The following is a 13532-nucleotide window of genomic DNA, read 5'->3' as shown; positions in this document are numbered from 1 at the left end:
GTGCCGGGGTGGAGGTTGGGGGGCGGGTCCGTGCTGGGGTGGAGGTGGGGGGGGGGGTCCGTGCCGGGGTGGAGGTTGGGGGGGGGGGGTCCGTGCCGGGGTGGAGGTTGGGGGGGGGGGGTCCGTGCCGGGGTGGAGGTTGGGGGGGGGGTCCGTGCCGGGGTGGAGGTTGTGGGGGGGGGTCCGTGCTGGGGTGGAGGTTGGTGGGGGGTCCGTGCGGGGTGGAGGTTGGGGGTTAGGGGGGGGGTCTGTGCCGAGGAGGGGGATGGGAGGGCAAGTGAGTTGGTCCACCTGGCCAGGTGCCAGCGTCCAACAGTTGGACCCATGCGGTCCATGCCACCTGGCTGGGGGGGAGGAGGGGATATGGGCAATGATGACGTCGTCGTTCCCCTCCCCTCCCCCCCACCAGGCCATCATGTTTTCAGATCATCCAGCGATGTTGGGCCGCCGTGGTGGCAGCCGCTCATGTCTATGTTGCCCTGGATGAGGAGGAGGAGGAGCGTGCCAGAGAGGCGGCGCAGGCTGCCGCAGAGGGGCAGGCGGCAGCCGCCCAGGCTGGAGGTGACACCTGACCGACAGGACGAGGATGGGGGAGGAGGACGTCGCGGCCCCACGGCAACGGAGGCACCCGAGGGCGCCCGTGTGTACCGGCCCCGGCAGTCATACCAGGACCTCATTGGACCGGGAATGCAGGAGGAGACTCCGGATGAGGCCGGGGAAACCGTGGCACACATCTGCCACCTGCTGCACACCTGTCACCGCATGGCACTGGCGGGGGACACCCTCTCCCCGTGTCCGTCAAGGTTACGGTGGCCCTGAACTTTTATGCAACGGGGTCATTCCAGGCACCGAGTGGGGACCTGTCCGGCATATCGCAGACATCGGTGCATCCGGGCAATGACGGATGCCCTATATGCCATGGCGCACCGCTACATCTGCTTCCCCGTGGACCGGGCCAGCCAAGATGCCCGGGCTTCTCTGCCGTGGCCGGGTTCCCCATGGTCCAGGGCCCAGCGATCGATGGGATGCACGTCGCCGTGCGGCCACCTGCAGATAACAGGGGCCGTGTTCACTAATAGGAAGGGGACCTATTCGATGAACGTACAGGTGGTCTGCGACCACCGCATGATGATCCTGCACGTCTGCGCGCCGTCACCCAGGCAGTGTACACGAACTCATTCGTGTTGTCGCGGTCATCCATCCCCGGCATGTACGAGGGACGCCATCCCCGGCTGAGGGGCTGGTTGCTGGGCGACAGGGGCTACCCATTGCGATCGTGGCTGATGACGCCTATACGGAGGCCACGCAATGAGGCGGAGAACCGCTACAATGATGCCCATGTAGCGACAAGGGGAGTGATCGAGAGGTGCTTTGGCGTGCTGAAGATGCGTTTCAGGTGCCTGGACCTCTCTGGGGGCGCCCTCCAGTATCGGTCAGATAGGGTCGGCCGCATCGTAGTGGTGTGCTGCGTCCTGCACAACATAGCCCAGCAGAGGGGCGATGTGCCGCAGGCAGAGGAGGGCGGAGTGGAGGAGCAGCAGGAAGAGGCGCAGTCCTCCCCAGATGAGGGGGATGGGGGCAATGGTCAGGGCAGTCGGGGTAGACACAGGCGGGTGGCTGTCCACCGTTACCGGCTGGCCCAGCGGGCACGGGACAGACTGATAGACGCCCGCTTCACTGACTAGATGGGCGTGGGAATCGGGTAGTATGGCCACAGACCGCACACCATGGCAACAGCCGACCACCCACACCCCCCACCCATCCACCCACCCAGCACCCTCACCCCCCTCCCCAACCCCACCCACCCCACCCGCATGCACAACACCCCCCCCCCCCCCCATTGCCGATCCACCTGCGGCACAACGGGCCGGGCTCACACAGTTGCGGGTGGACGCGTGTCTATCGCAGGCCATGGAGGATGATGACAACCCGCCCTGCGATGAGCTCCTGGCTCTACATCGTTGGACTATGTCTGACCCATGGCCACAGTACCACCATCCACCCGGACCATCCCTGCATGCGGCTGTGACACTGCAGCGCACGGTCCCGTCCTCTGCCCGGGGGATGTTGATGGCGGCCCAGGGGGAAGGGGGCAGACTCACCTGGGGCTGAGGTAAGACCACCCCTCACACACACACTTGCGCTCAACGTACATGACACCCCCGCACACTTTGGACAGAGCACAAAGGCAGCTTCGGTAGGTGTAACATTGACTTTAATAACCAAAGGAGTTCATGCACGTGCCCTAGCCCCTAAAACTCATCTGTGCCCTGCACCCGTGCCAACTTACTCAGTGTCTAATTGTTTGGCCTTACGGGCCCTTTGACTACGTCTACGTGGTTCCCCCAGACGGTACAGCAGAACTGGAGGTGGACTCCTGTGATTCCTGCCCTCTGACACTGGATCCCTTTGGCGGCCGTTTCCTGGGGCGTCCTGGCCTAGATGGGCCAGGCTGCGGCCCGGGCGACTGGGATGGCGAGCTGCCAGCCTGTCCTGCCCGTTGCCCACCCGATGCACCTGGGACGGAAGTGGGGGAGTCGGAGGTGTCGCGGTGTACCGGGACCTCCCCTACAGAGGGAGCCGGGACGGACCACACCACCTCCTCCTCCCTCGGGGTGCCCGATGGCCCCCAGGCCTCTACATGGGTGGGGGATGCGAACGGACTGGCCATCCGACACCCCCCCGATATCTGGCGCTGCCAGTCCTGGAGGCCCGTGCTGGTATCGACAGGGGTCTGCAGGTTTGCAGCCATGGAGCCCAGGGGGTTGGCAAACCCTGTCTGTGACAGTGCGACGCCGGCTCGCACATGGCCACTGGCGCCGATGCCCTCAGCGATGGCCTGCAGAGACTGGGCCATGGCCTGCTGAGACTGGGCCATGGCCTGCTGAGACTGGGCCATGGCCTGCTGAGACTGGGCCATGGCCTGCAGAGACTGGGCCATGGCCTGCTGAGACTGGGCTATGGCGTTGAGCGCCTCTGCCATCTGGCGCTGGCACTGGCTCATGGCCTCCTGTGAGAGGGCAGCCATTTCCTGGGCCACAGACGCCGCCTGCACGGAAGGCCCCAGGCCTCGCAAACCGTTCCCCATGTCTGACACCGTCGCACCCATTGCCTCCACCGCGGACGCCACCCGTGCGGTGTCAGCCTGGGTGGCACGCATGATCGGCACCACTCCCAGCTCCTGGACGCGGGTGGACTCGTCCACCTGCGACCGCCGCAAGCCGCCCGTCACCCTCTTCGCTCGTCTCCGGGTCGGTGGTTGCATCGGATCTATGTGTGGGTGTGGTAACTGCAGGAACCCGGGATCCATCTGGGCGGCAGATGTTCGCTTGGGCTGGGCTGCCCTCCGACCGCCCGGTCCCTCTGCTGCTCCTACCTCCACCTGCTGTACCGGGACGGCTGTGTTGTGCGCACCAGTGAGTGTACCAGACGCCTCATCACTAAAGTGCCCAACCGTGGTGAGTGTTTCTGCGATGGTGGAGGGTGTTGGTGACAGCAGTGGCGTTGTGTCGTGCTCTTCGTCCCACTCTGAGTCCATGGCACTTTGGGGTGGGGGTTCGTCTCCACCCATCCACTCTGAGTCACTGTCCGGTATTTCGTCTTCCTGGGTAGTGATGTCCCGGGTAGGGGTGTCCTGGGTAGTGCTGTCCCGGGTAGGGGTGTCCCGGGTAGTGGTGTCCTGGGTAGTGGTGTCCTGGGTAGGGGTGTCCCGGGTAGTGGTGTCCTGGCTCGGATGTGACGGGGGCCTGTGGCTGCCCCCCTCGTCGCTGGGTGGTCGCTCTCGCACGTGACGGGGGTGTCGTCTCCCTGTTGCTCCAGGTCTCCCGTGGTCTCCGAGGGGCATCCTGCGGGCGTCGCATGCAGGAGGGTGCGGATCTCTCCGTCTCCCGTGGTGTGCGAGGGGCATCCTGCGGGCATCGCATGCTGGAGGGTCCGGGTCTCTCCGTCTCCCGTGGTCTCCGAGGGGCATCCTGCGGGCGTCGCATGCTGGAGGGTGCGGGTCTCTCCGTCTCCCGTGGTGTGCGAGGGGCATCCTGCGGGCGTCGCATGCTGGAGGGTCCGGGTCTCTCCGTCTCCCGTGGTGTGCGAGGGGCATCCTGCGGGCGTCGCATGCTGGAGGGTGCGGGTCTCTCCGTCTCCCGTGGTCTCCGAGGGGCATCCTGCGGGCGTCGCATGCTGGAGGGTCCGGGTCTCTCCGTCTCCCGTGGTCTCCGAGGGGCATCCTGCGGGCGGTCTGCATCTGCGGGGATGGGTGCCTGGACGTTTGGTCCTGCGATGCACAATGAAGCATGCATGGTTAGACATCAGGCAGTGATCAGGTGATACGGGGGAGGGGGATATAGGGGAGGGGGGATATGGGGACGGGCTGTCGGTGGCTCACTCGCTAGTACGCCCCCGACCTCTGCATCAGCAACCTCCCGGTCCTCAGGTCCGCCAGCCAGTTCCAGGGCCCTTTCCTCGTGTACGGTCAGTGGCCTCTCATCAGCGGGCCCTCCTCCAGTCCTCACATGCTCCCTATTGTTGTGTGCGCGCTTCTCCTGTGGGTGGGGGGGCAGGGGTAAAAGGCAACAGTGTTAGGCAGGTATATGAATGCACGCCATCGGTTGCGCGTGCATTGCAGAGGTTAAGGTTAGGTCTGGATTCACTTGGGGATATGGGGGAGGGGGGATATGGGGGAGGGGGGAGAGGGGGGATATGGGGAGGGGGGATATGGGGGAGGGGGGATATGGGGGAGGGGGGATATGGGGGAGGGGGGGATATGGGGGAGGGGGGGATATGGGGAGGGGGGGATATGGGGGAGGCTCACCCTGCCTGCTCTGACGAGGTCGTTCACCTTCTTGTGGCACTGGGTGCCTGTCCGTGGTGTCAGGGCCACAGCGGTGACGGCCTCTGCCACTTCCCTCCACAGACGCCGGCTGTGGCGTGGGGCAACTCTGCGGCCGTGCCCGGGATACAGGGCGTCCCTCCTCTGCTCCACCGCGTCCAGGAGCGCCTCCACATCGCGTGACTCGAACCTCGGGGCTGAGCGACGGCCAGCCATCCAGTCGGGTGTTGCGGTCGGGTGTTCCGGTCGGGTGGCGGGGAGCAGCGCGGCCTTATGAGCCGTCACGCCGTGCAGCGCGTATGACGCTGCACGGCGTGAACCACTGCGCAAGCGCGAATCCCGTTACGTCGCTGCTAGCCCATTTCGGGCCGGAGACTATCGACCCATTTTTCCGACGTGACGCAAGTCGGATTTGCGCCGTTTTTTGCGCCGATCGGCCGACTTTCCGCCGATAACGGAGAATTTCGCCCCAGAACTGTATACAATACTCGAGATGTGGCCTAGTCAAATATTCAACAGAACTTCCCAGCTTTTGTACTCACCACCTCCGTGTGGCTATGTCGATCACACTTTGGTGTTGCTTCAATCTATTCTCAAATTTTTGCCTTGCATCTGCACCTGATTAGCTTACAATTCATATTCATAAGTTTGTAGCAATCCTCCAGACAGGTGGGGATGAGTAAACAAAACTGGAACAAACGCGACCCCAGAAACGTAGCCAGCGCCCCAGCCCCCGCCAGATACAACCACCTATCTTCCACAAGGTCAAACTCCTTCCTCCAGCATACTCCTGGCAAACGTCCAAGCAATCAAACACAAGCTGGATGATCTTAACACTAGACTTATCTCTCAGAGGGAAGTAAGAGACTGCTGTGTGCTCTGTTTCACAGAGACATGGCTCACCCCTCCTCACCGGACTGTGCCATACAACCTGAAGGCCTCTCAGTTCATCGGACGGACCGCACCTTGTCATCAGGCAAAGCGAAGGGTGGAGGGGTTTGCCTCCTCGTCAACTCCTCCTGGTGCTTGGATGTGGCGGCCCTGGCAACCTACTGCTCCCCGGACCTGGAATACCTGACAGTGAAGTGCCGCCCATACTATCTTCCAAGGGAGTTCACTTCAGCCATTATCACAACGGTCTACATCCCACCCCAGACAGAAATGAAGAAGGCGCTGGACGAACTGTACACTGTTATAAACAACAATGAAACAGAACACCCGGAGGCCTTGTTCATCGTGGCCGGGGACCTCAACAAGGCCAACCTCAAGAGTGTACTGCCAAAATTCCACCAACACATTTCCTGTCCCACCAGGGGTGACAACGCTCTCGACCACTGCTACACAAAAATCGAGGGTACCTACTGTTCCATTCCCCGACCGCACTTTGGAAAATCAGACCATAAGACGGTGCACCTTCTCCCGGCATACAAGCAGAAACTTAATTGGGAGAATCCGGTTAAGAAGGTCGTGCAGTGCTGGTCTGAGGCAACGGAAGAGCTCCTACGTGACTGCTTGGAGTCAGTGGACTGGTCCATATTTAAGAACTTGGCGACCAACCTAAACGAGTATGCCACCACCGTCACAGACTTTATCAACAAATGTGTAGACCACTGCGTGCCAAAGAAAGTAGTATGTACGTTCAGAGGGAAAGGGTGCAGAGGAGATTTACCAGGATGCTGCCTGGACTGGAGGGCATGTCTTATGAAGAAAGGTTGAGGGAGCTAGGGCTTTTCTCACTGGAGCCAAGAAGGAAGAGAGGTGACTTGATAGAGGTGTACAAGGTGATGAGAGGCATGGATAGAGTGGATAGCCAGAAACATTTCCCCAGGGCAGTAATGGCTGTCATGAGGGGACATAAGTTTAAGGTGATTGGAAGGAGGTATAGGGGAGATATCAGAGGTAGGTTCTTTACACAGAGAGTGGTGGGTGTGTGGAATACACTGCCAGTGGAGGTGGTGGAGTCAGAGTCATTGGGGACATGTAAGCGACTCTTGGACAGGCACACGGGCAGCAGTAAATTGAAGGTGTGTAGGCTAGGTTGATCTTAGATTAGGAAAATGGTCAGCGCAACATTGTGGGCCGAAGGGCCTGTACTGTGCTGTACTGTTCTATTATCCCCAACCGGAAAGTAGCAAGTAGTTAGATCAAAGTATAGAGTGATCCTGGGTAGAAAATGGCTGTGCGGACCCTCATGTTTAAGGAGAATGTTATCAGTCTGAAGCCATCTGTCTATACCTCTATGCCGTCCTAATTGGTTTGGGTGAGTTTCAAATACATTTGATTCGATGGCTAATTGTCAATCCTCAATGTATAACATAAGTTTTAAATGTTTCATGTTTGAATATTTGTGTATGCTATGGAATGTGATTTTGTGCTGTAATTAAGACTGATTTTTACTGGTTTTCTGCTGACTTTACTTTATCCATATTCTGAACAATGGTGTCTTCATATTGCTATGGTGCTTATTTTGACCTTGATCTTGATTACTGGTACAGCTCATTTCTTAATATGAAACTAACTTTGAAATCTGTTCATTAGAACAATAGTCCATTCATATTGTCTGCATCAGGCTTTGAATGCAGGCGTTCATATTGTCTGCATGAAAGCTTTGACAAAGGGCCATCTGGACTCTCAATGTTAGCTCATTTCTCTCACTACAGATGCTACCAGACCTGCTGAGATTTTCCAACATTTTCTCTTTGGTTTCGTAAACGACCCTCTTCTGGACTGATCTGATCTCTTCACACACCTTCTCTACTGAGTAGTACTACACTCATGCATGCTTCACCCGATGCCTGTGTCTATGTATTTACACTGTGTATTTTATGTTTGCTCCATGTATTTTCTTTTCATGTACGGAATGGTCTGTCTGAGCTGTACGCAGAACAATACTTTTCACTGTACCTCGGTACATGTGACAATAAACAAATCCAAATCCATCCAAGTAAAATTCCCAATATTTTAAAAAGAAAATTGAACTTTGTCTCCAGCTGAACAGAACAGTTTCCTAGGCCAGGTGTTAAATACGAGAAATTTTATTAGGGATTCCAGAGTCCAGAATAAATGAAGTCCTGTGCGATCTGTCAAATTTAATATTTAATGGGTCTGGGAGAAATTAATTGATATCAGAAGTTTATAGACAGTGCATCTCTTTTCAATTACAGGATCAAACCATATGTTCTGTGATGTGCAGTTTCGTTGTTGCTGTTTCAAGCTTCTAAACATGTGTAAGCTGTGTCTGTTTTCATTTGCCCATCCCCGAGCTGCCAGAAATCAGTTATTCAGTGCTGAAATTCAGTCAAATCAGATTAAAATTCATGCTGCCTGCCACAGCACAAAGTTCAGACATATGCTGGTTATTTGTCCCTTGGCACCATGAGCAATGAAGTCATTTGTGGCCTTTCATCATCTGAGTTTGCCTCACTGGGAGTTTCAAAAGTAAACTTTTGGCAGAGAGTAATTAAAGTTGATTCAGGGGCTCAGCAGTAATGCTGCATGCCTACTGCTGTTGCCCTGTGACTCCATCCACAATGAGGGAATGATGCAAATTGTGATTCCTCACCTCACGCATCGGTTGGCTGAATATGTCGACTGGTTAAAAGTAATTAATAGCTTCCATGCGGAGAAGATCCTACATTCCCTTCATGGTCTGTGTATGATGGTGACGAACCCAAACAAACCACTGGAACTTCTTCAGTCTCAGTAAAGACAGCATCGGTGCATTTTCCACTTCTTTGTGAGGGCTGTGTATAGCATTGTGAGCTGCTGTATTGCTCCTATCTCTGCTTGGCCTGTGTCACTTTTATTTCCATTTTCTGATCCAGTCTAACCAAAAGAAAGAACAATTGTTTTTATCAGTTTATAGCCCCGGTGCCATCATGTATCCATTTCTTAAATGCCTGGGCACATCATTATAACGTGAACACTGGCATAAGTAATAATATATTAAAAGCCATTATGGAATAAAAACAAAAAAAAATGACCTTTTAGAATAACCTGCATAAATCATTGCTGCCAAGAAGGAAAACTTAATTACATTTATAATATATTTTTTAAATATCCCATGGAGACAAGTGCATAATTAAAAGTTTAATAATTTAAGCATTCAGCCCCCAAAAGATTTGTATTATTCTGCTAGTTTTAGTTAATTAATTAGCCACAAATCCACAGTCGAAGGCAAAATTCCAAATGTGCCCTCTGGCCAGTAGTAGAATGAACAACAAAATGAATGCTTCCATGCTGTATCTTCTTACCTCATACACATTAATACCAGCTGTGCCACAACAAATAAGAGAAGAATAAGTTACCTAATACTTTTTTTAAGAGTATAACACACTGATTTAATCCAATTACTTTGAATATCACCAGCCTGAGGTTATTATTCAGTTGAGGTTTTTGTTCTATATTTGATCGTTAGGGTTGCCAGTGCTAACAGACCAAACTTGTCTCACTGAAATGCATATTGACAAGGTACATTACAGTAAGTTGTGCATCCCCACCGTTAAGTTGATGAAACTTCACTTTGTGCCCGTGAAAGTCTCCACATATTTAGATCTGAGCTTCAGTTTGATGTTACTAGATAATTCCAGCTAGCATTTCCAGGATTTGGGATCTAACCTGAATCATGTTGATGCTCCGAACTCGACATTTTTCACCTCGGACCGCCTTATTGACATTGATCACCATGCTCGCTGCAGTCGACAGTTATTTTTAGGCAGAAGGACAGTGCTCCTGATCTAAAGATCATCCCCAAATTGTTGGCAGGAGCCCTTTTTTTTTCAGAACTGGGTTCCTTCTGCCAAACTCGGTATGAAACCAGCTTGCACTTGAACCAAACACAAATATTGCACTATTTGCTGCAAGCAACACATTTGCGGCAAACGATGGGCACAAAAATTCAAAACATTAAAGCCCTAGTCAGAAGTCAGTTCATTTTTTGGTTGTGAACAATTGTAGCAGAAAAATGATATTTGACATTGGTAGCATGCATTACACTGTTTAATAATCGCCATGCTTCAGTACTTTCTAACGGCAGTAATTACTTTTCACTATTATAGCAAACCTAGAGTTTTCTCAGATCAACTTTTCTTATATCAAATAAAAATTAAGGAGTTGCAGGGTAGTATATAAGCATTCCTTGTAACCATCCGTATTGAACCGTTTATACCTTGATTTAATAACAATGGGTCCCTATGATTCATACATTATAAAAGATCAGATAGTCCCCAGAGTGCAGAAGAATTAATATTAAAACCATGTTCTCTTAGCTCTGTTTACAGGACAGTTTTTGCATTGCAAATGGAGCAACCTCAACCATTTCTCTGCATTTAAATCTCACTGTTCAAAGAATTGTGCATTGTATATGTAATCCTATTGCGTTATGGTCAGTGTTTATTGTTTCAGTGCTCAGAAACAAATTACCTCAAAAAGAGTTGGTTGTAGATTCTTTTGATCAAACTTTACAGAAAAAGGAGGAACTAATTAATGATCACTCAGCAGAAAGCACATCATGCATTAAAAACAATCAGTCTTGGGTCATTCGCTGTAGGTCTTTAGCTGGCATCAATGAAGCCAAAACTACTGTCTTTCTAATGCATCCAATTAGTGGCCATATGCTTGACAGTGAGGAGATGTGAATATTCCACAATCTGTTAGGGACCAAGAGACATCAATAACTTCTGAATAATTATATAGGGCCTGGTCAATGGGTTAAGTGCTCCACTGACCATAGGGCACATCTTTAGGGACAACATGTCTTTCCCTAGTACCAGGAATCCAATCCCCAGTGGGACCCCTCTTCACAGCACAAGCCATGTATGGAATTTATACTCCGAGGGGTAGTCCTTGGGTAGTTTCAGATGTTTGAAGTGAGGTTTGTGAAATCCAGCTTGCCATATGCTGCAAACAAAGTGCAGCACAGCTTTCCACCCAATATAGATTTTTTTTGTAAAAGCAGCTGAGACAAAGAGCTTTCATGTTCTATTAAGTTCGTTCTCATCCTGCATAAACATAACTTTCAGAAATAGTGCTTGAACAAGATGTGATTTCTTTTTTTGAGCGTGTGCATCCTTTTGCATTATACATTTTTAGAATGGTACCCATTATTTAAGTAATGAATCATGAACATATATGTGATTAAATTATGAAAAAGTATATTTTTAACGTTCTTTGTTATTTTTAGATTTGGAGAGATCCCTAGACAATTTACTGGGTTTGAATGTTCCACTGCTGATTTTGGTGCCTGCAGCAGATTTGCCTGGCCTAGAAATTCTGCACGTTGCTTGTTGGCTGAGCAGTTAAGGATTAAAGACAGGATGGAGAACGATGATTTACCCGCTACTGTAAATCCATTTCCTCCCTTTTTATTTGGAAGAAGGAAAACAAAAGCAGAACTCCACCTGTGTTTATAGTAGCAGACCCAACAGTACTCAAAAGAAAGAACTTCAAACAACATTTCAGTCAACACTCTGTCTAGATAGTAACAAAGGACTTCTTGTTCGTGGCCAAGTTTACTATTACATTTATTGGCGACTGATAAAAGTGAGGGGGGAGAAAGGTGTTACATGTTATTAGATTTACTGTTAACTTTGGTCTATAAAATCAGCCAACATTCACCGACGTTCCTCTTCTGAAGGATTTTACATCTTGTAGGAGTGTCTCTCCCTGACATTATACACGGTGTCCCATGGTAATAATAATAATAATCACATATTGTCACAAGCAGGCTTCAATGAAGTTACTGTGAAAAGCCCCTAGTCGCCACATTCCGGCGCCTATTCGGGGAGGCCGGTACAGGAATTGAACCCACGCTGCTGCCTTGTTCTGCTTTACAAGCCAGCTATTTACCCACTGTGCTAAACCAGCCCCTCCTTCAATCGTGTGTCTTGACTGTGCGTGTGGGTGTCATAACCAAGCCTGACCCCACCCTCACCAATGTCAGGTATGTGTGCACACTCTCTCAGGTGGTCCTGAGGGATGGAAACCCTGGCTGACTTTCCTCTCCTTTACCCTGAAGCCATTGCAGCACAAATGGCACCTTCCAGCTAAAGTCAGCTGACTCCACTCAGTTGAGAGATAAAACATGGGAGGAACATTCCTGGTTTTTGGATCAAATCTACTCACTGGGTGAATTCATTGAGCCATCAGAGAGCCAATTCTGAGATTAATACATAAAAGCTGTAGCTCAGCAGCAGACAATCAGAAAAATGTTGTGAACAACCTTCGCTTTTGACTTAATTCAGCATTTGTACAAAAATAGAAAAGCACTTGACTATTAAAGCTCAATCTCCCTGGTGAGTCATTTTGATCTAGGACTTGAAAGTGTTATGAAGCAATGCTTTAGAAGCTGTTAGAAAAGAGATTCATTTTCACTGACTTTATATATTGTACAATAAATCCACACAAGTTACTGCACGGGTTGGGCAACTTGAGATTTCCGAGGTAACTGAAGCTATCTTGCTGATGAAGATGAATTATAGATGTTCTGTTTTTGTGTGTAAAATGCCCATATGACGGTTCTTTGAAACAATATGAGAATGGATAATGTTCACTGTCATCGTTAGCAAAGGTAAAATGTTGTAGAGGTTGTGATACCAAACTAGCAACTCCGAGGTATGTCAAATTGAACTCAATAAACTTGGCCAATTGTGAACAGGAATCAGAAACTGTGACCGTGAAAGTTGCCATTTTGACATCAAATAGTTTGTGTATTTTGGAGAAGGGAGTTTTTCCCTCCTACCCACTCTGATCTATAACATACTTTGATTGACTCTAAATATCATCTAATGTGATTCAACATGCCAACAATTGACAAATGCACTTTTAACAAGTGATGCCAACATCCTGAGAACAGGTTTCTAATGTTGCTTGTTTTGTGGATGTGCATTCATTCCAGACTCTGCTCCATACATGTACTTTTTTAGTTTCAGTTTTCTTAGGCACAAAAATTACTAGTTCTCCTGTGGAACTGTTAACTGACGGGTGAAGGTCGGCAAGACTGTAAACCTTTCGACCACGTTGCCCCATTTCATACTTACATTAGTGTTTTCACAATTACAAAAATACCTGTTCTCATTAGCTGTTTATATTGCATCTTGGGGATAAATCTACTTGCCCATAATTGAAGTCTGCATCTCGTGATATCATCCATTAATAGTTAATAGTTGCATGTTGTCATAAAACCAGAATAATTATTGACAATACATTTACAAGATTATTAGAACATTACAGCGCAGTACAGGCCCTTCGGCCCTCGATGTTGCGCCGACCTGTGAAACCACTCTAAAGCCCATCTTTCCCTTATCGTCCATATGTCTATCCAATGACCATTTGAATGCCCTTAGTGTTGGCGAGTCCACTACTGTTGCAGGCAGGGCATTCCACGCCCTTACTACTCTGAGGAAAGAACCTACCTCTGACATCTGTCATACCTATCTCCCCTCAATTTAAAGCTATGTCCCCTCGTGCTAGACATCATCATCTGAGGAAAAAGGCTCTCACTGTCCACCCTATCCAATCCTCTGATCATCTTGTATGCCTCAATTAAGTCACCTCTTAACCTTCTTCTCTCTAACGAAAACAGCCTCAAGTCCCTCAGCCTTTCCTCATAAGATCTTCCCTCCATACCAGGCAACATTCTGGTAAATCTCCTCTGCACCCTTTCCAATGCTTCCACATCCTTCCTACAATGCGGCGACCAGAATTGCAC

General features: G+C 50.8%; 1 long non-coding RNA gene across 1 annotated transcript; it reads right to left on the bottom strand.

The window, feature by feature from the left end:
- Positions 1 to 7908: 7908 nt before the first annotated feature.
- LOC140407854 (uncharacterized) lies at positions 7909 to 9488 on the bottom strand. Its single transcript, XR_011939841.1, has 2 exons — positions 9443 to 9488; positions 7909 to 8650 (listed from the first exon to the last, which is right to left on the bottom strand). It is a non-coding gene; the product is annotated as an uncharacterized lncRNA (long non-coding RNA).
- Positions 9489 to 13532: the final 4044 nt, after the last annotated feature.

This window comes from Scyliorhinus torazame, chromosome 2 (assembly GCF_047496885.1).
Source record: "Scyliorhinus torazame isolate Kashiwa2021f chromosome 2, sScyTor2.1, whole genome shotgun sequence".
NCBI lineage: Eukaryota > Metazoa > Chordata > Chondrichthyes > Carcharhiniformes > Scyliorhinidae > Scyliorhinus > Scyliorhinus torazame.
This window is presented reverse-complemented; position numbering and strand designations above follow the sequence as displayed.